This window comes from Anser brachyrhynchus (genome assembly GCF_964034855.1).
Source record: "Anser brachyrhynchus genome assembly, chromosome: 2".
In the NCBI taxonomy this organism is placed as follows: domain Eukaryota; kingdom Metazoa; phylum Chordata; class Aves; order Anseriformes; family Anatidae; genus Anser; species Anser brachyrhynchus.
The window spans coordinates 31,123,896-31,148,107 of record NC_137695.1 but is presented as its reverse complement, the minus strand read 5'-3'; the positions used below and the strand labels follow the sequence as shown (position 1 = coordinate 31,148,107).

The 24,212-nt window shown below is 36.6% G+C and overlaps 1 protein-coding gene and 1 long non-coding RNA gene across 8 annotated transcripts in view; one reads left to right on the top strand and one right to left on the bottom strand.

The window, feature by feature from the left end:
* AGMO (alkylglycerol monooxygenase) overlaps positions 1-24,212 on the top strand; it is a 195,274-nt gene that overhangs the window by 167,735 nt on the left and 3,327 nt on the right. The gene's annotated exons all lie outside the window — the stretch shown is intronic.
* LOC308190057 lies at positions 1,543-14,130 on the bottom strand. Of its 5 annotated transcripts, none has more exons than XR_013946816.1 (4): positions 12,460-14,130; positions 11,211-11,444; positions 6,857-8,637; positions 1,543-5,483 (listed from the first exon to the last, which is right to left on the bottom strand). It is a non-coding gene; the product is annotated as an uncharacterized lncRNA (long non-coding RNA). The 5 variants fall into 5 exon arrangements; XR_013946817.1 differs by having other exon boundaries at positions 1,543-7,630; positions 7,746-8,637; positions 12,460-14,128; XR_013946818.1 differs by having other exon boundaries at positions 1,543-7,888; positions 8,529-8,637; positions 12,460-14,116.

The following is a 24,212-nucleotide window of genomic DNA, read 5'->3' as shown; positions in this document are numbered from 1 at the left end:
AGATACTCCACTCTGGTTAAGAGCAACAGAAAGTGTCCTTACAGGCTTCTCACCAGGCCACAGGGAGGTTCTTCATGCACAGACACTTTGAAAGGCAGCCAAAACAATGCCCTCTTGCAGAAGAGGTAACTTCCATAGTAACACTCTGTTAGTAATTTCTTTTGTCTCTCCACATTTTGGAGATAAAGCTTTCTTGTTATTTTAATACCTTCATGATTTTTCCTGTCTCACCTCCTGTCTCACTTCCTTTCTCCCAATTATTCTTCTGAAACTTTCAATGCTACCTAGGGTGTGACATGTTTTCCTACTTATAACAGGTTGTCTGTTTTCTGCTGAAGACTTCTGTTCTGACTTTCCAAGATTTTGCTCTCTGTTTCATCTAGTTCACAGTCACCCACAGTATATAGCACGAGGTCTAAATCCATGTTCAATAAGACTAATTTTTTCCTTCCAGACGTTTGGTATCACACTATGTACAAGTGTCCAGCTTAAGGTTAATAAGAGTTTTCTTTATTCACAGTAATACTCAAAATCACAGAATTGTGGAGGTTGGACCTCTGAAGATCATCTAGTCCAACTCCCCTGCCGAGCAGGATCACCTAGAGCACATTGTGCAGGATGGCATCCAGGCAGGTTTTGAATATCTTCAGAGAAGGAGACTCCACAGCCTCTCTGGGCAACTGGTTTCAGTGACTACAACTCCACCACTAGTTGTAGTTATCTCCTGGAGAATTCTGATGGAGAATTTTTCACTTGTACTGATCCTCCTCCTCCTCCTGAAACACTTTCTTCCCTATTGCAGCAGCCTTGTCTCAGAGTGTTGGGTAGCATCTACTCCTTTCACAAATACAGCATGGCTTGGATCTGTGGGGTGACTGATCTGCCCTGATTCACACCTATCTTGACCAGCTAAGCTTGTTCAACCAAAATATGTCTGGAGTATTACATTCTTTCAGGGGACATATAGAAAAAGACTTTTCTGAAATGCTTTGCTTTTTGCAAATATGGCAGTTTTGGTGAGAAAAAAAAAAAGAAAAGAAAAAAGTTTGTCTCTTGTTATCACATCTCTAACTTTCTGTGAAGTCCTTCTATTTGCATTATTTTTGAGTAAACATTTTGCTTTAGCTTTATGTAGGATTTGGCTTTACAGTCATTCAAAGTAGCATAATCTTATTTTCCTTCTCAAATATGACATCTTACCTGAGTGTGTTCTGCAGTCTGTTTTTGAAGTTTCATTTTGCCTAGAGATGCAAAATTTTTCAAATCACTGATGCTCTTGGATAGTGTGCTCACTTGTTCTAGGTTGTTATGTAAGTCTAAGGCCTCACACTAAGCACCAGTTTCAAAAGGCAACCATTTGTCAGCCTCCCTCAGGTTGTGTTGTGGTTTTTGTTTGTTTGTTTTTCTCATTTTTTATTATTTTTTTTTCCAGAGAACCAATTTCTTGACTGAATTTTTCTAGTTAATTTTCATTATGTTAGGTAGTTCCAGCTGGACTGGAGACCTTAACTTCTCATTTTTACTTTCAGCAGCTTTCACATGCATAAATTGTAGCTAATTGCAAGCTACTATCAGACCTATATAATTAAGACAACTAACATAATATAAATACTAATGTGTATAGTAATATAACAATTAGTAATCCAACAAGTACAAGAAAAGAGACAGTGCAGAGGGGAGGGGAATTGAGAAGGTTATCTCCTGTCTACATGGTTTACCGCTAACCTGCATGGCTAGGTAGACATGTTCAAGGCTCTCTTTGGAGTGTTTCAGTTCTCCCGCAGGCAGGGGCAGCAGGGAACCAGAGAGGGTCTCTTTCTGCAGTATGAGACTGCTTGAACTCCCAGAGCCTTAACACAGAATCTCACCCAAGGAAATCGACCTGATTTTGCCATGAGGTCCTCCAGGTGGCAATGCAGACAAACTAACAGGTCAGAGCATGTTTAAAAATACAGAACTGAGAACATTTGAAAGTTTACATTACCAAAGTGGTCATTTTGATTGTGTTTAATATAAAATGTTCGTCATTCTGGCAGGACTTCCGAGTTCATGTAAATGAGAATTGGGAATAAAATGAGGGATAAATTTGATTTATGCAATCCCATTAACATCATTATTTAGATCATAGCTAAGATTAGAAGGAAGATTTTTAATTTTAAAACAAATAAATAAAATAATTACAGCTGAAACCACTAAAATTAATCACTGTTTATTTTTCATTATTGGTGCTTAATTCTCCACAGTTGTGTGTATTTGTTGCCATTTATCCCTTGTGGAATTCATGCAAAACATTGCTATTATGATTTTACATAATTTGTACCGATTTTACAAAGCTAAAGATATGTGTATAGTAATATCTACATACAAGATACACATGTTTATGTACATATAGACAAATGAGATGAAGATGCAAATTCTAAATGATTTAACAGTTTTAACCATCTGGAAATAAAAAGCAGCTAATATGTTCAGATGAGATTTCCAGACAATTAATTTCACTGTGCTTACATTTCACAAATGATTAGTTAGGTATCTAAAAAGTCTGACTAGTGGCAAGATTTTCCATATTCTCACTCATAAACTGTTGCTCACCATTAAACCAAAACTAAACTCTTAAGAGTAGAATACTAGGATTTCCAACCTAAGATTCAGGAAAGACTTAAATAAGATTTTTCTCTATACTTGTTACAGAGAGGTTTCAACTGCAACCCAAAATGAAAACAAGCTTCAAGTGCCAACCTGCAGGAACTGACTTACATAATGATTAGTTTATGTGATTATGTGAAAAGGTGATCACCTTTTGCAGCATGCCACTCTCACGTACTTTAAAAAATACAGTACCCACTCTATAAAGTGCCAAGCAGGCAAGATTGATTTGTCAGGGAAAGGAACTGTAAACGGAATTTAACCTTCCCAAAAGGACTTCATTACCAGATGCACCTATTTTAAGCCATCTATAAACATTTTTTTCTTTTTTTTTTTAGAAAAGAAAGTCCTCTGCAGTTTCATGAAATGATATCTGATTTTCTAAACATTTTTTTTTCAACCTGATCCGTCATCAGTTTGAACCACAATACCGGTTTATTATGTGAAAGGAACAAATTTCTCATTTTAAATTGGCCATTCAGATGACTAGCATAATTTTTTTTTTCTCATAAGATAAAAGATTTAGGATTAATACCTGAAGTTTATTATATGCATTTTTTGTTGAAATGTTGTACCTGTTTATGCAAATTACTATTATTTTATTTTACTTGTAGTTCTGTTACGCATTACTATTTTATCTGTACAGAAAACTTAAAGGAAATGTTTCTAACACGCTTTTTTTGAAGGGTATTGTTTTTTCTGCATTTGTCACTATGATATCGAGTGCTGCTTCAGCTAAGCATTCCACAAATAAACCTACACAGTAAATCTTTTGTGATGGATTAGCAGGCCACACAATTATTTACAGAAACCACAAAAATACTCTGAGGGATAATTAATTAATTTATGTGAATTAATAAACATAAAAATTAATGATGTGAATTACTATAATGCTATGTAATTTATAACATGTTCCTCCCAGAAAATTCCAAAGCTACATTAGTCACTTAAGACACTCTGGTGTGGAAAATATATCTCTGTTCTGTAATGTGTTGTTAGATTTTAGCCAGAGCGTGAAGAGTAAAAGCTGGTTCTGACAACCAGGAATTTGAGGATCTGTAGTTCCACTCTGTGTGCTTCTTAGCATGTGACAATGGCTTTCCTGATATTTTTGTTCTATGACGGTTATAGATTTTGTGATTTTATTACAGATTAAAGTTTAGCAAAGCATTTGGGGAAATATTTTTAGCTTGTGTTATGTTCCATACGTTTGCCCGCACAAAATATTTATTTATATGGTTTCTTATCATTGTGGGAACTGAAATTGACGATACAGAAACTTCTTCCAACCATATGTTTCTAATACCCATATCCCCTGTAACTTCTGTAAATTTGAGTTTCAGATTGTGGAATTGATGTATGTAATGTATTTATATTGTATGCATATTTATTTATAATGTTCTGTTTAGCCATTTTTTCTCCAGGTCTTTAATGACATACCAATACAAAGAAATTTCCATATTCAAAGAGAACACGCCACTTAGGAAGAAGTTTAGTAATATTCTTAGAATGGCTTGGGTTGGAAGCGACCTTAAAGATCACCTAGTTCCAACCCCCATGCCACCCACTAGATCAGGTTGCCCTGGGCCTCATCCAGCCTGGCCTTGAACACCTCCAGGGATGGGGAGACAACACCTTCACTGGGCAACCTGTTCTAGTGCCTCACTACATCTGAGTGAAGAATTTTTCTGAACTAAATCTTGCCTCTTTTAATTTAAAACAATTTCCCCTCGTTCTACCCGTCTGTCAGTGTAAAAAAGCCACTTTCCATCTTTTTTATAAGCCCCTTTTAAGTACTGAAAGGCTGCAATGAGGTCTCCCCAGAGCCTTCTCTTCTTCAGGCTGAACAACCCCAGATCACTCAACCTGTCTTCATAGGAAAGACCCTCCAGCCCTCTGATCATTTTTGTGGTTCTCCTCTGGACCCATTCTAACAGATCCACATCCTTCTTGTGCTGGGGTCCCCAGGCCTGGACACAGCACTCTAATTGAGGCCTCACAAGGGCAGAGTAGATGGGCACAATCCCCTCCCTTGACCTACTAGCCATTCTTCTCTTGATGCAGCCCAGGATGCAGTTGGCCTTCTGGGCTACAAGCACGCACTGCTGGCTCTTTTCAAGGTTTTCATCCACCAGAACCCCCAAGCCCTTCTCTGCAGGGCTGCTCTCAATGAGTTATCCACCCAGTCTGTACTCCCATCTGGGATTGCCCTGACACAGGTGCAGCACCTTGCACTTGGACTTATTGAACCTCATTAAGTTCACATGAGACCACTTCTGAAGCATGTCCAGGTCCCTTAGGATGGCATCCCTTCCCTCTGTTGTATCTACTGCACCACTCAGCTTGGCATCATCTGCAAGCTTGCTGAGGGTGCGCTTAATCCCACTGTCTATCTCATTGATAGAGATATCAGTTCTGGTCCCAGGATGGATCCCCTAAGGGACACCACTCATCACTGGCCTCCACCTGGACATAGAGCCATTGACTGCAAATCTCTGGATGTGGCCATCCAGCCAATTCCTTATCCAGTAGATGGTCCACCCTTTAAATCCATCTCTAATTTAGAGATAAGGATGTTGTGTGGGACCACGTCAAAGGCCTTGCAGAAGTCCAGTTAGATAACACTGGACAGTCTTCCCTTGACAACTGATGCAGTCACTCCATCATAGAAGGGCACCAGGCTGGTCAGACATGATTTCCCCTTGGTGAAGCTGGCTGTCTCATGTCATGTCCCTGTCTTGCATGTGACTTAACTTTGTTTCCAGGAGGATATGTTCCATGACCTTTCCAGGCACAGAGGTGATGCTCACTGGTCTGTAGTTCCCAGATCTTCCTTCCTACATTAAAAAAAAAAAAAAAAAAAAAAAAGATGTTTCACTTTTTCCAGTCAGCAGGGACTTCACTTGACTGCCAGAGTTTTTCAAATATGATGGAGAATGGCTTGACAGCTACATCAGCCAGTTCCCTCAGGACCCTGGGATGCACGTCATCAGGCCCCATAGATTTGTTCAGTTTCATCAAGTGGCCTCAAACCTGCTCTTCACTTATAGTGGGAGGAACTTTGCTCCCCTAGCCTTCATCTACATGTTCAGGGAAATGAGAGTTGTGGGGAGCCTGACTGGAAGTGAAGACTGAGGCAAAGCAGTTGTTGAGTTTCTCAGCCTTCTCTATGTCTGCTGTTACCAGTCCTCTCTTCTTCTTTATCAGAAGGGGTACACACTCCTTGGCCTTTCTTTTCTGGCCAGTGTACCAACAGAATCTTTTCATGTCAATCATCATATCCCTTGCCAAATTCAGTTATATATGTGCCTTGGCTTTCCTGATCCCATCCACACACATCCAGACAGCATCCCTGTACTCTTTCCAGGCCACGTGTCCCTGCTTCCACTGCTTGTGCATTTCCTTCTTACATCTCAGTTTGACCAGCAGACTCAGCCATGCTTTCTGCCTTCCCTGCTTGTTTTCTTACAAATGGGGATAGAGAGCTCTTGTACTCTAAGAAAAGTCCAGCTGTCAGCTCTGATCATTATGAGTATATAAATTTTAATACTATTTCCATAGGCTAAAATCCATTCTGACCTTTTGCCTTATGATTAATTCTGATATTCTATTACCATCTATGTATTTATGGGATGCTGTCCAGGATGGGAATTGGGTGCATGAGAGGGAATGGGTTGTTATATGAAAAAACCATTCATGTGGCTCCTACTGCAGGTGGGATGCCAGGCAAAACATTGGTACATGAGTATCAGCAGAGATTGAGGCAGGCTGCTCTGGTTAAAGAGAGAGAGACAAGATAAAATGATTGGAGAAGGGAGAGCTGAAAACAGCAGTTTTTTACTGTTTATTTTTATTGGTGGTGTCGTAGCAAGATGGTGAATACAACAGTGAAAAAAAAAAAAAGGTAAAAAAACAACCAACAAGAACAAAACAAAAACCCTGGAGCTATAAAATAAGGAGCATTTTCTTTGGGAGAGCTGCAAACATGAAGTTATGAGAGTTCTATTGCTGCTATGTTGCTATGAGGCAAGTGTTCACTGGGCTTTATATGTTTATTTGTGATGTGTCCCAAGAGCCTGTTTTTTTGTTCCTACTTTTGTAAGCTTAACATGGGATATCTACAAACATAAACTCATAGATGCAGACAATGCTAGGATGCTGCTCCCATCTAGGCTTTATGTGAAAGAGCAATAAGAGTAGAGTGGATTACCTGTTTACAATGTCTTCAGAAATAGGAATTCAAGTCTTGTTATATCTTTATGCCAAAGATTGTTCCCAGTCAACAAAGCTGCAAATGTCTGATTATTTCAGCTGGAGAATCAGGGTGGTTGGATACCGTTAAGGCTCTGCATGCTTTTACCTAGTTGTCACTGGCTATAAAAGTTGTTGTATTAGACTTGATGCACCACATATTCTCAACTGGACTCGAGACGAGAGGCAGTCCTTGAGGTTACTTGGAGACTGCCTTTCCAAAAATTTTCAAGCACTTTTTCAAACTTGCACATGGTAGATGGCTAGAATACAACGGGATATCTTCATACAAGGTTAGACATATTTTTAACATAGATATAATAGAAAAAAGAGTTAATAATATGGTGCAGACACATCAACTATTTGTAATAAACCAGGACTGATCTGTAGGAAAAGAATTCATAAGTGTCACAAAAGTAATTATGCACTTCACTTGTAAAAGGGAAGCAGCAATATATTTATTGAAGAAAATAGTGATTTAGCAAAGATTAATCAAGAATAAAACAGATATTTTAGAAAGTTCTTATGGTAAACGCAGCATTAACAAGATTTTTGATGGCAAGGTCACTTAATTATTTACTGAGTAGAGGACAGGTTCAGATTGAAAGTGTCAGGAAGACCCCTTACATTGAGTCATGTGGTTCAGAATGGAGTAGTCCCTTTTGCCATCCAAATTCCAAGGAGTCTAGATGTGACCAGATCCTATCCCAATCCCAGACTCAACAGTTTATGCCTAAAGGATTATATCAAATCAATCCTTATCTTATCACTTAGCAAAGATTACAAAGTTTCAGCATGCTTAGCAAATTACTTGCAAAGTTTCAGCAAGCTAGTTATTGGTCACTTACCAAGTATCTGTCTCAGGTAAGGAATCTCTTGATCTCAAGAAGTAACCTTGAGAGGGGTCCATGCTCAAGGGGAAGATCCTGTCATGAAGCCCGCTGCAGTACAGGAGAGCTCAGTGGGCTCTGGGCTGTCCCCTATTTATGGGCTAAGATGATTGATTAGTATCACGTCATATTTGTATATCAGCCATATTTGGTTGGTGCATGCACCATTAGCCCTTGGATCTATCTTCCTCAAATCCACCTTGAGTCCGGTTCTGCTATAACAACCATATGCATTTATCACGGCTACCACCGATGGTTATTCCCCAAGCAAGGGTATGGGTGAAAGGTCAGGTTGGAGCAGGGCAGGAGGAGTACACCACCACAATAAGGTGGTAATAATAATTTTGATTAATAAATCTATTGTGAGGTCATTCTGGTCCCATAAAATTTGTGTATAACAGAAGAGCTGAAATTTGTTGAATAAATTATTTCTTCTGAAAATGAATCTAAACATACCTCAGAAACATAGCTAACTTTTCATTGCAAACATAACAAACAGCTTCAAATGCATTTTTTCAATGCAAAAAGAAGAAAACAGACTCTAATCCATAGTTATATTTTTTGGATCAATAAATTATTGTCCCCTGCTCCTCATGTCCGTAATAAGCTCCAGCCAGATCAATCCTATGTGTAAACTTCAGTATGTTTTGACAGAATAATGATAATTCTACATTTATCCTTATTTCCCACTTCCAGATACTCGACATACTACGCATTTGGTTCCTTTTTAATCAACCACACCTTCTGCCCAACTCCCTGGTTATGTTTTTTACACCATCAGGTTGGAATATTTGATTTGTTCTTTAAATGAATATATCCCAGTGGAACGCTTCATAAAGGGATTGTGGAACTGTGGAGATAAAATCATTAATATAGGTCTGATATGGTTTGTATAGTTTTCTCACCAATTCTAGAGTAAAAACAAAACAAAAAAATAAAACATAATCATCTATGTCAAAGATATATAAAAGTTATTTCTTTATCTAATATTTTTCAGCTGCTCATACTGCACTACTGAATACAAATACACAGAGGAATCATCAGACTTTGAATTCATAAGATTAAGAAAACATTGGACAAAATTACAAAAACAGTAAAAATATATTTTCCATTTTGCAGTTATTTCTGGTCCTTGTTATATATGTGTCAGGGAGAAGAACTTTACAATTAAGCCTTTCATGGATAGTTTTGGAAAACTGTACATAGGCATATCATTGCAAAGTGGCCTTTGCCACACCTCAATAGCAGCCTGTGGAAGATGTCAGGTCCAGCTCACCCTGAGTGGATGCAGAGATCCCCTGGGAGCCAACCCTATGCTGCATTTGCCCACTATTTCACCATGGCTTATGGCCTGATGAGCACAGTTAAGCATGTTGATCCAGATCAGAATCAGCCCTGTAATATGGTCCCACGGAAAGCTTACAGATAGAACAAACCTATCTGTTTAAAATTAAATCATTGTGTGGGCTTAGCAAATGAAAAACTCATGTTTATTTATTCAAAAATGTGTCCAAACATGTTTGGTTCTTCATGTTCTTCTTTTCTGGATGTATTTACATAATACAGCAGCCTGTAATAAGCTCATTCATTTCATTTTCTCTTACTAGTGGCAGCTAGAGGTGCTTTTAAGTCACTTTTTAAATGATTTTATTTTCTCCTTTATTCCAAAAATCAATTCTCTCTGATGGTAATATTATAATATCAGTAGTAAATCCCTTTAGATACAGACTAATCTTCCTGAAGGATCTGACAATACTGTCTTTAACAACTGGGAGGAGACTCCGATGCTACACTCCAAATTGTCTCTGATAGTCTCTCTTCAGGTTCTATTATCTGTCATCACTATGGATGTGCCTGTAAGTCTTATATAAGATTATCCTGTTGCTAAGCTATTTTACTCATCTGGACATCATTTGTTTTATGATGCAATATTTGTTCTTACAGCAGAAAAAAAAAAACAAGTAGATTTCTTTCAGAATTTCAGGGTTAATCCTGTATTTTTATTTTTTTTTATGTGAGTACTCCTATAGACTTCAGTAAGATTACTTTTGTGAATAAAGGTTGCAAGATTAGATCATATGTCACATATGTATGAATTTGTTAGAAATATGTCTATGCTTCTATAACCCTGTCCCCTTTCATTCTCCTGCTTTAATGATTTTTATGATAACACATTTATTTTCCATGTTTTTTGTATGATTCAGGAATTCAGTATACTGGCTTTCAACAAAAAAGAAAAGTAGTGTTGTGTTTTTATAGTGCTGCTGAAAGTATGATTTGACTGATAAATGCATAACTGCAAAAGACTTATTCTGACAGTGCTTGAAAGAAAAAATAAGATACTTTCAATAAAAATTGGAACAATTCATTATTAGTCAGGTGAAGGATAGAAAAATAATTGAAAAAGCTAGCACAGCAAAAATATTGCAAATAACTAAACTAAAACTAGAGATAAGCATATATTATTGCCTACGTTAGTTAGTTTTCAACAAAACCTGTTTGATCCTGAATAAACAACTGAAAATTATGACATTCTTATTTAAATAGGTAGCAGGGCATTGATTCTTATTGTCACACAGGGACACTTTATATTGTGTGAAACCACCCGACATTTTGAAGACCTCCGTCATTTAGTTTGGAGAAAAAAAAGGGTAATTGCTCTCTTTTAAGTGCTTTACAACACAGATGCTGTGTTATAAAGGCTTGGACAAGAAAACAAAAAGACACTGATCCATTTGGAAGTGCAATAAATGAGTTGCAAAGGAGAAAGAGAGACAGGACAGACTCAAGTTAGTGATACACGCAGCAAAATTCCCATAGCTCTTTCCCCATGTGAACAATTTTGGGCAATGTGTGGCTCAAGTACAGTAACTTTTTTACTGAATTTGTGACTTTCTAACCAGCTCAGACTCACTGACTTCTCATAGTTCGGTCAGGTGAAAACACTTTCTTAGTCTTATTCTGTTCCTAGAATTCGTACATGATCCATCTCGCCAAGTGGTTTCCACCTCTAAGGGGGGAGCAACAGCCTGCATGGCTGAGCTGTGAGATCACCACTCAGAGTGGATCTAACTTCTTATCCTTATGGTTTAGAAATAGTGTATCTACCACGCTGGATTTGACTTCATCAGCTTTAAAGCTCCTCTGGTCTGAAGTAAGAGCTCAGAAAATCACTTAAAGAATACTTTGGAGGAAATTGTCAAACCAAAGCTATTTCTGTGTCTGGGAAATGCACTGGCTAAGAGAGCAGTTTAGCCATTAGTACAAGAACATGGTTTGATGACTGACTTGAAGTGTCTGCTGTCTGGGTGGTGATCAAGTCAACGAAAGCATAAAAAAAAATGTTGGGACTGAATGTAAATGAAAAAGTATTGATGAATAATGAGAAGGAGAGGGAAGGCCCTTAGGAAGATTGGTCCATACCTGTTCAAGTAGCCTGCTGTGAATCTTTAAGCAAACATCATTCAGATGACTTATGGAAGAATGTCTTTTTGATTGTCTGATAAGAATTACCACTTTTATAGAGCTGCTCTTTCCCAGAGAAATTTTCATCTTTTTACAGAAAACCTTGATCATCTGCTAGTTTCCACTGTTGACAGACAGATGTTTCTTCATTTCATAGACGTTGTGACAGAAGGAGCAGGCACTCACTGAGCACTGAAGGTAGAAAAGAGATGCAGCCGTGCATGAGAATGACAAAGCTGTCCTTAAAAGCAAATGATCTGGTGAACTGTAAGCTTAACTGGTAGTGATTCTGTTGATTCACTGAGCAGTGGCTAATCATTAAATCCAGGAACACATTTATGTGCTGTTCTACTCTTTACGTATCAGCTAAAACTATATACTACTCCATTTGATGTAAATTAATTAACTGTGCTTTAATTGGGAGATTTATCCAGTTAAGAAACATATAATACTTCAAAAGGTGCTACTAGAGAAAAATGTTGAAGGGAGTCATTATAATGGCTACAAAACATATCTGCAACCTGTTCAGAAGAAAAGGATAGACATTTGACCTACTATATATAAGAAAAAGTCATTGACCGTCAATATGTATGCACAAAAAATAAATATAAAAAAAAAGATAAGGATAATTACTAAACAGTTACTATATGTACATCACTATGTAATGTGATTTCAATTGAATTTATGAGGTAGGTGATGTTATATACAATCCTGGGCAAAATCATTTCAAAATCTAACTTTGCATATGTATTTTTTTTGACTTCAGAGAGTTACACTCAAGGTAAATATCACCCTACAGTTCAAGATAAAATCTATATTATGGCATTCAGCCTACAGTCTGAGGACACTAATCTTTCTAGAAAATACATAGGATACATGTATTTTCTATGTACCTTTGAATTTCCCTTTGTATATATATATATTTATAGATATATATAAAATACCCACTTCTAAGTAATGTCTTTTCAATAAAATACATCACCACTTTTTTTTTTTCCTTAAATAGTCTCTGCTTTAATAATTAAGGTCTTTATCCTGATCACTAAATTTCTGCTCAAGAGGGGAAGCTGGGAACATTAGTGCATGCTCTCACCTATTTCACAGTTTGAAATCCTCCCCACCCCTCCCCTCCAAACAAACAAACAAAAAAAAAAAAAAAAAGAAAAAGAAGCTTTTTGAACATTTTTAGTGTTTAGGTAATCAGTACCTGTGCTGCCAGGGCTTACTGAAAGCAGCTGGATGCCTGCCTCTGTCCTCCCCCTTTCTTGGAACTGCTGCCAGAACAGGTAGTCAGAAACGAAAAGCAGAGAAATACTTGAGCATCTGTGCACTCTCTCTCTCAGGAAAACAGCTGTGGCTTTCATAGGAAGCACTCATTTTTTCCCATCAGCCAAGACTTTGGATACCCCTGGGTCCAGTTTTGGCACAGTGAGCCAAGTAGGATGCAGTTTATGGCTTAAAACTTATGAGAGAATCTGTTCGGGCGGTCCCATCCCTGGCAGAACATTGAGAGAAATCCCCCAGGCTGCAAGCCACATGTGAGCCTCTGACCTTTTATTAGCACACCATGGGAGAGGTTAACAATTGTTGAGACTTCAGTCCTCCCTTTGACATACAAATAAAACAATACCAAGTAGCCTTTCCAAGACAGAATCATATTTAGGGCACAACATCCTTCTTAATATAGGATTCAACATTGGGGGGAGGGGGGACACAACAAATCCTTAGATTAAGAAAATGATATATTTCTATAGAACTGAAGTCTGGATTGATATTTTTTCAACATTGTGCAATTCTTCATGATACAGTGACTTGAGACTTTTTTAAAACAACGTAATCATGAGATGGAAACAATTTCTCACACCATTTTTAGCTCTTCATGTGGTCAGCACCATGAGTTATGGAACTAAGATTGCTCAATAGCTGGAGCCATATAAGAAATACACTCAATTATCTGATTTTTAAAGATGTCCATTGTGTTTATTCAAGCACATAATTGTTGAGGAAAAAAAATACTATAGATTCAGAATTATTTATATAAAGCTTGTCACAGAAAAAAAATCATGAAGTGCCAAATCTATGTCTTTTTGATATGTCTTTATCCTCTCAGCATTACTCTAGTTCACTCATGAAACTCTTAGTTTTTAGTAGGACAGGGACTGGAAAGTACTTATTTGGAGGGAGATAGAAATACTGTCTCTGTTTTGCAGCTAAGAAGCTGTGAAGACTGAGTCTTGCTATAAGATGTCTAAACATGTCTGGATCATGTTTTCAAAGAATGCAAACTGAATATCCCAGCATCCCAGGCTTTCACTATAATACCTGGACTCTTTGAGAGTCTTAGAAGCAGATGATTTTCACTATGCAGTCCCATATTTTTAGTGCAGAGACTATGCTGTGTATAAAATAGGAGTGAGCAAACTCATGCTTCTGCCACCAGTCTTTGCAGCTAATATTTGAAAAGCCAATGCAAAATGATTTCTAAATGTAATAATCCTATGATCCTCTGATATGGCAGGTTCAAACCTATCCAAAATCAGAAAGCAGATTTTGCTTTTCATCCCCTTATTAAAGCAACAATGACATCTGAGAATTAAATCAGTGAAGTCTTGCACAAGGTTGATTATTGCAAAAATGTTTACTAAGTAATGGTTGCTCTGTGCACTAAGCAGTCTCAACTGCTGTTGGCAAAGTAGATAGTCTTAGCAAATGTTAGTTTGAGATGAAGAGTTCCTTTATATTCACTGTGAATAAACAGAAATACTGGTCTGGCAGGGAGTCTGCACTGAAAGAAGGATCAAGTACAGCTACACCATAAACATATGCCTATCTTGTCATTTATATACCTTTCACAGGTTCCTTACATAGCTGATTCCAATGCTATACCATCCTTCCAGGCAGTAGGGCTTTAGCTATTATGTATGAAAACCTTAGTTCAAAAAGATTTTTTTTGTTTGTTTTTATTACCTTGAGCAGTAGCTTCTTATCTTTTCTTTCTGTATTACTCTTGTATATTTCAGAAGATTTGGCTTCTCCTGAGTTTTATTTTATTTCAAAGATGCACAGTAGAATTTCTTCAAGCTTTCCTACAGGTCAACTGTTCTAAATGTTTTATCATTTTTGTCTTCTACCTCAGGACTATGTCCAATTTATCTAGGTTTTCCTTAAAGACTTCATCAGCTTTGAGTAGGCTGGAACAATTACTGTGTGTAACATGAAACACTCCTGTTAGTATCTTCCACACTGATACTGGCATATTTTTGCATCAGCACTTTATGGTTGAGATGTTTTGTTTGTGAGCTGCTCCAAATCTCCGTTATTATTTTTTTTCTGATTTGTTCTTGACTATCCATTATTTGTCATTCATATTTGTGCATTTGGTTTCTTCTTCTTAATTATAGTACCTTTCATTTCTATTAAATTACACATTTGCTTCAGAAAGAAATAGAAAAAAAAAACACGGATATTTCCATAGCTTTTTAATGTTAGAAATGTTATATAAGGGCCTATTTTTTAACTTAAATCTTTTCATTTTGTGATATAATAATTGATTAATTGATTCTTACTTTCGTGGAGATCTTTTCTTCCAGTCAGTTCTGTACCTTCTATGTAGAAGTTTCATTTCTTGTATTCCCCTAGTTTTCCTAGTGGAAAGTCATATGGATTTTCCTGCACAATAATCAATTCAATTCATTTTATTATTATTATTAATAGACTAATTAAATAACACAACTGCAATGGCTTGACATAATGAGTAGGAAGATCCTCTCTGCATTACTGAAGTGAATGACTTGGGCCATTTGAATATAGTTGTGGTTAATAACAAGAACAGCAACTTTTACATTATCAAAAAAGATAGTGAGATTTGGGAATGGAAATTTTCCAGACAAAAATAGAAGCAACAAGCCAGAACACAGAAAGAGTGTGTTGAGAGTATGGCAAGAAAGTGACACACAGTCAGAAGATCTGGTTTTCCTTGTACAGTGATGGACAGAGGGCTGGACTGACCTCAGAACATTTATCTTTTCCTTGGAACTTAAAAACTGTCACATTTTACTGTTTTTGGCCTCAAAAGACGGTTGGCCAGCAAGATGGGTGTGTTCTGTCTATCTTTAACTTGAAAATGTATCTTCTGTGAAGAGATTTTTCCTTTAGGGTATCAATTAATATATTTCCTTTGCTCAAAAGAAGTTTTTTTTTTTTCTTTTTTTTTCTTTTTAAATGCTGAGAACAGCCTTCTATGCTCTCCATTGTTTCAGTGAAGGGATTACTTTCTGTTTACAGTGTATTGGCTTTCAGAACAGTCTTTGTCTCAAATGACTTTTTGCCTTGATCTCTCTCAGTCTTCCTTGAATACTTTTTTTTTTTTTTTTTTTCCCACTGTACTGGAAATCCCTTCTGCTTGTCACTCAATTTTTTTATCCCTCTCTGCACATTCTTACTCCTTTCTTTCATATTTGCCATTAGTCACAGTAGCCAGCTCTTCCCCATCGCTTCTTTTCAACATCTGCAGCAAAGTTTTCCCGTCAGTGATCTAATGTCTGTGGGCAAAGATTTCTTTCCTTTTTTTTTTTTTTCTTTTCATTTTTCACACAGCGGATGTATTCCCACTTCCGAGCTTGTACCTAGTCAACTTTCTCTCAAGAACACATTTAGTATACTAAGAGATCTCCCACTCTCCCACTTTGCAGACACCTTTGTCAGATCTCTAAAGTTTGATAGAGTGCTCTTGGTCTTGTTCACCACCACACCAAGGCACTTATGCACAATATCTACACTCTGAAATGACACCATCTGTATAGAAACATAGAATATTTTATGCCTGCTAATGATGGAGAGATTAGACACAATCTTCTTCCTGCAAGGTCAAGGAGTATTAAACTGACATAAAAATGAAGGGCTTGCACGGATTTAGTTATCCTTGTAGGTACTTATTAGGTAAATATTACACAGCTAGGTAATAGGTGATCCAAATTTTGAAATGTTATGATTATCAATTTTTCTTCTATGTCCAAACTACAATCATTTTGTGTTGTAGCTGTAATTTTCCCGTATTTTCAAGTGAGGATGCAGGCATAAAGGACAGGTCCATCCTGCACAGGCTCTTTCAAATTAATTTGCCCCATGTTTTAAGTAAAGAAAAAAAAATATTCCACTGAAGGATTAAGCAGTATTAACTTTTAACTTTATTACCTTTATTAACTTTAATATTAACTTTTCTTAAACCTATGACTGTATAAAAACAATACCCTTACTCTTATCATGTACAGCAATATACATGTCCAGTCTTTCTTATATAGAGTATTGAATTTAAAAGCATTCATTTTTTTAAGCCTAAAGAGAACACTTTAAAATTGATTAAATATAAGATATCTGCTGTAAACTGCTGATTAAAGGAGAATGAGATCCATGTTTCTTCAGTGAGGGAGGAAAAACTGCTCCTTACATATAATTTAGATAACATTTTATAAAAGGAAATAGTTCTTTGCAGATATCTCTTTTACACTCCAACTTGTGTTTGAGCTATAAATGATGCAGTGGGGTGTATGTAATTATGCCACAGCAGCTGACAGGCATAAAAGTAAATGAGATATTTCATCTCAATGGGTGTACTTCCTGTTTAAATTTTTTAAAAAAAATAAACTCAACAACTTTTGCTAAACTGAGACGGGACTATTTTAAATATTTTGCTTCTGCAATGAACAGCTATTAATAAATATTTCAATCTCATTTGACATATTGGCCTTCAAAACATTAAACCAGTATATTTATGGATTGAGTTATTTCTAACATTTGTCTTCTTAATTTTATGAAAGCTTAGTTTCTTCATTTAAAATACAGTAATTAACAAAATTATTTCTATACCTGTTGTTTCTCAAATTTGAGGGAAAAAAAAAGCTGAAAAAACAGAAATAGAAAAAGGTGAAAGTCTGAATTAAGTTCTAAAACTGTTGATCTGTGAACTTGTTTTTTTGGTACTGTATTGTTAAAAATATAAAAAGCATTATTTCACTAATTTTCCTTCTAGCGGTGCTCCCTTCAACCTAGTCTAGTGTGATAAATCTAGGTAGTATTAGAACACCAGAGACTGAGCCATTCTGCTAATGCTCATCGCTCTTGTTCATCAGGAACAAATGTGGAGCTGAATGCTGACATGGCAGCAGCCAAGAGGGGTTCAGAGTATGTACTGGAGTTCCCTCAGTGATGGCACAGTGTCTGGACTCTCTAGCAAAAGTTTAGTTATTGGTAGAAGTTTCTAGGGTGAGCAGGGCTGTTAGTTGTCATGTTTTTGAAACTGAAGCTCACAGATTCGTATATCAGCACACAATTTTTAATTTAAAAACCTTGAAAACAAGAAATCTAACCACTACAAGTAAAATCAGAAAGCAAAAGCAAAGAATTACAAAATGCAGTTTTCAGACATATGTTTTTAGGTGATATGTTTTTCATGTGATTTTGACAGTTTTGGTTTTAGGAATATTATGAAGCCACTAGCTGTTCTGACATGCATCTGGACATAAAGATAGAATTAATAAGTAGATAGAGCTGAGAATTAATTTATGATAAAGACTAGCAAATACAGTGAGAGCAAGTTGTGGTTTGCTAGAATTAATCATTTGAAAAGTTAAATATGAAATAACAATGTGATGGTACGATTCAATGTTTAGTGGCAAAGTTGGGAACCATGGGAATAAAACTGTGAACTAAGATTATCCTTTCTTTATTTTTTTTTCCTAGAAACTAAAGCAATATAAAAGAATGCAAAACAGAAATTATAAAATAATACTATGACCTGGAATGTGTAATGATATAATATGTTCGCATCTTTTATGAGATTTTTAAGCTCAAAGGATGATCAAAAATTTATAATTACTGTGGAAATTTTCTTAGAATTCATTTTAAAAAACAATGAAACACACTTGGTGCAGAAGTTGTTTTAAAAAATTTGTTGAACATCTAGAAAGATTTATTTTGTTTATCAGAGTTCTTTAGAGAACAACTCAGAAAGTCTAAATGTTTTACAATGATGTAGGAATTTATGGGTGGAATTAGGTAACTTAGTGTGGGCAGTATTCTCAGATATTTCAGTAAAACATTTTGGCAACTTTTGTACTGAAGAGCATGCAGAGAGTTTATATATATGTTAATGAGTATAATGTTGATACTATCTCTAGCTTGCATTAGCTCAATGTAAGGTGAGGGTTTAATGATTATTAACACGCTTTGAAGTTCCTATTCACGACTGACAGCAGAGCTTCCTGGTTTTGGGATTTTGTTTTGCTATTGGTTTTGTCTCTTCAGGAATGAGATAAAACCTTCTTAATCCTAGTGCATAGACTGTGGATTATTCTTTGACCCAGGGAAGGAATATAATAGGTAGCAATTCAATAGGATACACACACAAATATTTTGAGAGGCAGTGTGGTGGTGGGATTCAAGATATCGTGCTGGATGCACATAAACTGCCTCAGGTCTAAATAGAACTGCAATAGCTCTGCCTGTGTGAAAATCCCCATGTGTTTAGCTGAGGGATACAATTTACCAGCTCAGGTGCAGTGCCAGGAGAGTCTGTCAGCCTGGCGCCTGACAACCTGGTGCTGTGCTGAGAGACACTTAACAGTTAGAATGTCCTTGCTAACTCAGGCATCTCTGCAGTGTATTTCATTTCATTGTGAGGATGTGCTCAGCTGTGAAAGCAACTGAAGAATATCCTGTCTTCATATCTTTCTTTGTCTTTCCTGAGTATATAACATAATCCTTTTCAGGTATGGGAGATTTGCAGCCTACGTTTTCAGGCATCATCTAGCTTTAGAGTCTCAAACCATATTTTAATAAAAGAAGTATGATTAAAACATTTAACGGAATAGATATGAGATGTATATATTGCTTTCCTACTATTTTCTCATCATCTGCTAATAATGAAGTGTAAAACTAAAGAGGTATATCATACTAGCAAGAAACCAGTCCATGAGTCCACTGTCAATATGCTTTTGTGGGGGTTGGAGATACTTGGCTTAATCATGTGTCTGCTAGCAATCTATTGATACACACCCTGTTCTATGTCTGGGACATGTTGAATCTGAGACGTGTGCTGCACCAACAATCTAAATGTGTATGATGAACCCTTGTGGAGAATTTCCTGACATCCTGCTACTTTTGCAGGAATCTTGAATGAATGCCGTGAAGCTACTGCAGATGCCTTCTATACATAGTTCCCTCACAAAAAAAAAAAAAAAAAAAAAAAAAAAAAAAGGCAGCCCAGCTCTTAGTTTTTTCCCTTTCCAAATATTGTTATTACAACTTTTTTTGTAAGTGCCATGTTCTTGATCTGTGCACTCTACAAGACAAGTGATTTCTGGATCTGCTGCTAATACCATAGCATTTCTCTACTAGCGTCAGATTGCTCATTTCAAAACATGGCACTGAGAATGAAGATGTACGCACCCAAATCCAAACATCTAGAAATAGTGAACCTCTTCCCCCACTTCTGAGACACGTATTTTCCATCTCCTTTGTGTATTTCAGCACAGAAACAGTCTCAGCCTAAAAATAATTTTTAATTTTCATTAAAATTATTTCTAGTGCCTTTGAAGAAGCCATGATTGTATTTGTAGGTAAATAATATAAAAATAACCTTAGTCTTGTTTAATTTTCAGTGTCAGTTAAACAGTTGGCAGCATCAGCTTGATAGGGCTCATCATTTATCACATTTGCCAGTACCAGGTCCGTTTTTTGATGCTATCAGTCAACCTAATGATGTGGATGTGCTGATTTTCCTGACCCCTTTCCAGAGCTAGGAATAGTTTACCAAACACAGAGGTGTTCAGATAATTCAATTTCATTAACATGTCTGTTCACAAGTCATGTACCCCCAATACAGTCAACTTGTTGGGCAGGTGCAGACAGGTGCAAACTGTCTCTGCAGTGAAATTTGAAGTGAACATGTCTGGGTAGAATCAGAGAAGTGTCAGAGACACATTGAATGATTTAGGTTGGAAGGGATCTCTGAGGTCTTGTGGTTAAAGCCTCAGCCCCTCCCTAATGCAAGGTTATCTTTGGACACTTGTCTGTATTTCTTGACTAATATCTGAAGTCTTCTATCCAGATGAAATCTGCAAGATAAAAAACAAACAAACAAACAAACAAAAACACTGTCAAGGCAACTCATCTGCAAAAGCCATTACCAAAGAGAAAATGGCAGAAAATAGCATTAGTGATTATCAGCAAAGCTAGTCACATGGAAGTGAGTGCCTGAATTTAGATAATTATTTTAAAGTAGTTTACAGCTTAATAAACTTACATCATTCCAGTGGGGATTTCCTGTGAACAGCAGACTCAGTCCTGCAGTCAGTCCATTAACTAAGGTATCTTTATTCTTGTGAATAGTATTATTTCTATTTCTGTCCGGAAACAGAACAACTGTATGAAAGGAGGTGATGTAAATATTTTAAAGAGGACTGCCCTCTTCCAGCAGCCTAAAGGACAGTCTATCATTAATTTGTAGTTACTTGAAGAGGTAAAGGCAATAAGTGCTTGCATTAAGGTGGTAAAAAGCTTGCATTATGAGCTTAACTTTCCTGGATATACGCTTGTGATAAATTCTGCATTCAAGCTTAATCGTTCCATATACTATTGCTGTTATGGAATAATATTTGTGGGGGAACTTTTCTCATTGTAAAAACAGAAGACTGTATACTATTTAATTCTATCTTTTTAGTTTCAAAACTGTCTAAATTGGGAAACTGATATATAAATACTTTTTTCAAGAGGCAAATACTAGTGGATTTGGACAGTATGGGAAAGAAAGAGAATTTCTGTGACAATAATTTAGATAACTCTAAAGGAAAAACAAACAAAGACCGCAGTTAGGATGCCAGAATGTTGAACTGGGAAATTCGAAATACCTGCATATAGGGTTCAGGATCTATGGTTTGCCTAGTGCATTTAAAAAAAAAATAATACACAAATAGTTCAGGTTGTCTGGTGGAATGCTCTTCTGCTGCTTCCTGCTGCCCACACTCCTGTCTGCTCAAAATTCTGGCATGTGTTAGCTTGACTTTCCATTACTGACGTCATGTGATTGCACCATTTATTCAAGTGGTTCAAACCTTGCAACTCTAAATTATGTAGCAGCAATCAGAAGAAACTGAACTCCAACCTCCACAGAAAGTTTCTGCCTGGTAGCTCCGTACAGCTGGCTCTGCTCACTACAGGTCAGCATTATAGCAGTAGAGCTGGCCAGAACTGCTGTCATGTGAGGGAGGATGGGGCCCCTTAATTTTTTTCCCTGATGTTCCGCTCCTCCACCCCCCTCTACCTTACAGAATTATAGTTTCATGAATACATTACTTTCCATCGAGTACTGGCAGTCCTGACATTGATAGGCAGTGAATCAATACTTTTATAGAATCATGAAGCCAAACTAGTTCTGCAGATCCAGTGTGCAGTATGTGGTTTTTCATTCTGGATATAACAACTGCAGTTTGAAATATGCCCCCACAGGCACTGATTGCATACTTTAAGAAATTCTCAATGAGAAATTTAATTAAAGAAGAAGAAGTTGCCTAACTCTGTCTTTAAAACAACAATTCACCCAAGATGTTGTTTTATTATTATTATTATTATTTTGTTTCATTTTCAGTATTTAATAGCAATAACCATCTTTAGCTGAGGATATTTCCTTGGGCTTAATGGCCCATGGCTGTGCTTTTTCAGGTGATCATCATCTCCCAGCAGTCATTAATCCCCTACAAATGCCCTGTGCCTCAGTCATTAAATGTGCTTAAATGTGCTTCTTCTGAAAAATGAAATACTTCTAAATTTAATACATCTTTCAGGGATAGGAGTGATCTTTCTGAGGTGAGGAATGAAAGGACTTCAGTAGTGGTTCAGAGAAGTACTAATTATGACAAATAGATAAGATCTGCTTCTAGAGATAGCACAACAAAGAATTTTTCTACAGTCAGAATATGCTATATATAAGTCATTTTATCTAGATGAAAATTCACACAGATCCTAGTTACATAACAGACAAATCAGAAATACAGATAGTTATTTGTAATTGCTTTTCTCTACAGGGGCACCACAGTATAGAAATAAAGCATCTCACAAAACATGGAGAGTATGTGCCTGAAGCACTACTTAAAAGTTTCTCCATTCCATACATGAAAAATTGAACCACGCAGTGTTTTACTCAAATTTTACAAGGTGCTTGCAATAATATATGGAAAAATAAATGTTAAATCTTTCATATCTGAAGGTCTGAAACTCTTATAAACAAGTCTTTTGGTGAGAGTTCTGTGAGCCTTTCTTAAAAATGAGACCACAAATGAGCACTGACAGTGTCATCAGAAGTTTTAAAGACAGCATTTACTGCTTGGCCTACCCTTGGTCAAGTAGAATTAAAACCTTCAATTAGAGAAGTTGAAGGGAATTTGTCTTGATCAAGTTTGAATGGGAATTTAATTTTATTTGATGGAATTGTGATTAGTTGTTATTTTGTGTTACTTCCATCTCGTGCTACTAAGTATGTACTGTACAGATTATGTGAAGGCTGTACCTGTCCCAAATAGGTTGTGAGGGGGATCAGATCTCATCCCATCACATTGCCTTCAATGAATGCAGAATTAGTACCTTTTAGATATTATGGTCATCTATTATTTATTTTGGACATTCAGATCTCATGTACTTTGATGAGTGCGGATGAGCACAGTAGTAGATTTTTGGGCCATGCATTTTTGAATGTTGACTGTTAAATGATGTTAATGTTAAAATTGGAGCTGTCCTAGTCAATACCTTTTGATTGCAGATAAACCTGAAAAAAAGGATTATTATAACTCGATCCCCAAATTCCTTTGATTTTAAATTTTCTCTGTCCCTTCAAAGAAGCGAACAAACAAAACAAACAAACAAAAAAATCACTTCAAAAAATATCTTCCAGGACAAATGGAATCATAGAATTATAGAATGGCTTGGGTTGGAAGGGACCTCAAAGATCACCTAGTTCCAACCCCCCTGCCACCCAGTAGATCAGGTTGCCCAGGGTCTCATCCAACCTGGTCTTGAACACCTTCAGGGATGGGGGCATCCACACCTTCTCTGAGCAACCTGTTCCAGTGCCTCTGAGTGAAGAAGTTCCTCCTAACATCTAATCTAAATCTCCCCTCTTTCATTTTAATACAATTCCCCCTTGTCCTACCATTATCTGCTCATGAAAAATTTTGCTTTCCATCTTTTTTTATAAGCCCCTTTTAAGTATTGAAAAACTGCAATGAGATCTCCCCAGAGCCGTCTCCAGGCTGAACATCTCCAGCTCTCTCAGCTATTCTTCATAGACGAGGTGCTCTGATCATTTTCACGGCCCTTCTCTGGACCCGCTCTAATGGGTCCTTCTTGTGCTGGTGGCCCCAGACCTAGATGCAGTACTCCAAGTGGGGCCTCACAAAGGCATAGTGGAGGGGAGCAATGTTTTTTTTAATTCACATTTACTTCGGTAAAACACAGTTGTCATACTTTTGCAATTTTCTGAGTGAGAACTTTATTCCAAATGTGAAATTAAGAAGTTTCATTGAAAAACATTAAAGTGAAACATTTTACATACATACATGCACACAAATAGTTTTTATCCTGTTATTTATTTATTTTTTTTAGATTTTTTTTTTTAGACAAAACTGTTACCTGAATTAGATTCAGCCCTGCAAACATTTGTACTTATCCCAAAGTAATTTGGGACAAACAAATTAATAATGATGATAATAATAATAAATAATAAATCTCTTATTAAAATTCATTGACTAACAAAAAAGATGCATGGAGCCGAGGACAAGGAAAACAGTATTAAGTCTTTAAGTTATTTCAAATCTACTTTGTATCTTGACATAAATAGTAGGTTGGGTAATAAGTGCCTGTCTACAGTACTGCAGCTAGAACACTTCATTTGCCATATTGTTGTGGTTTAAC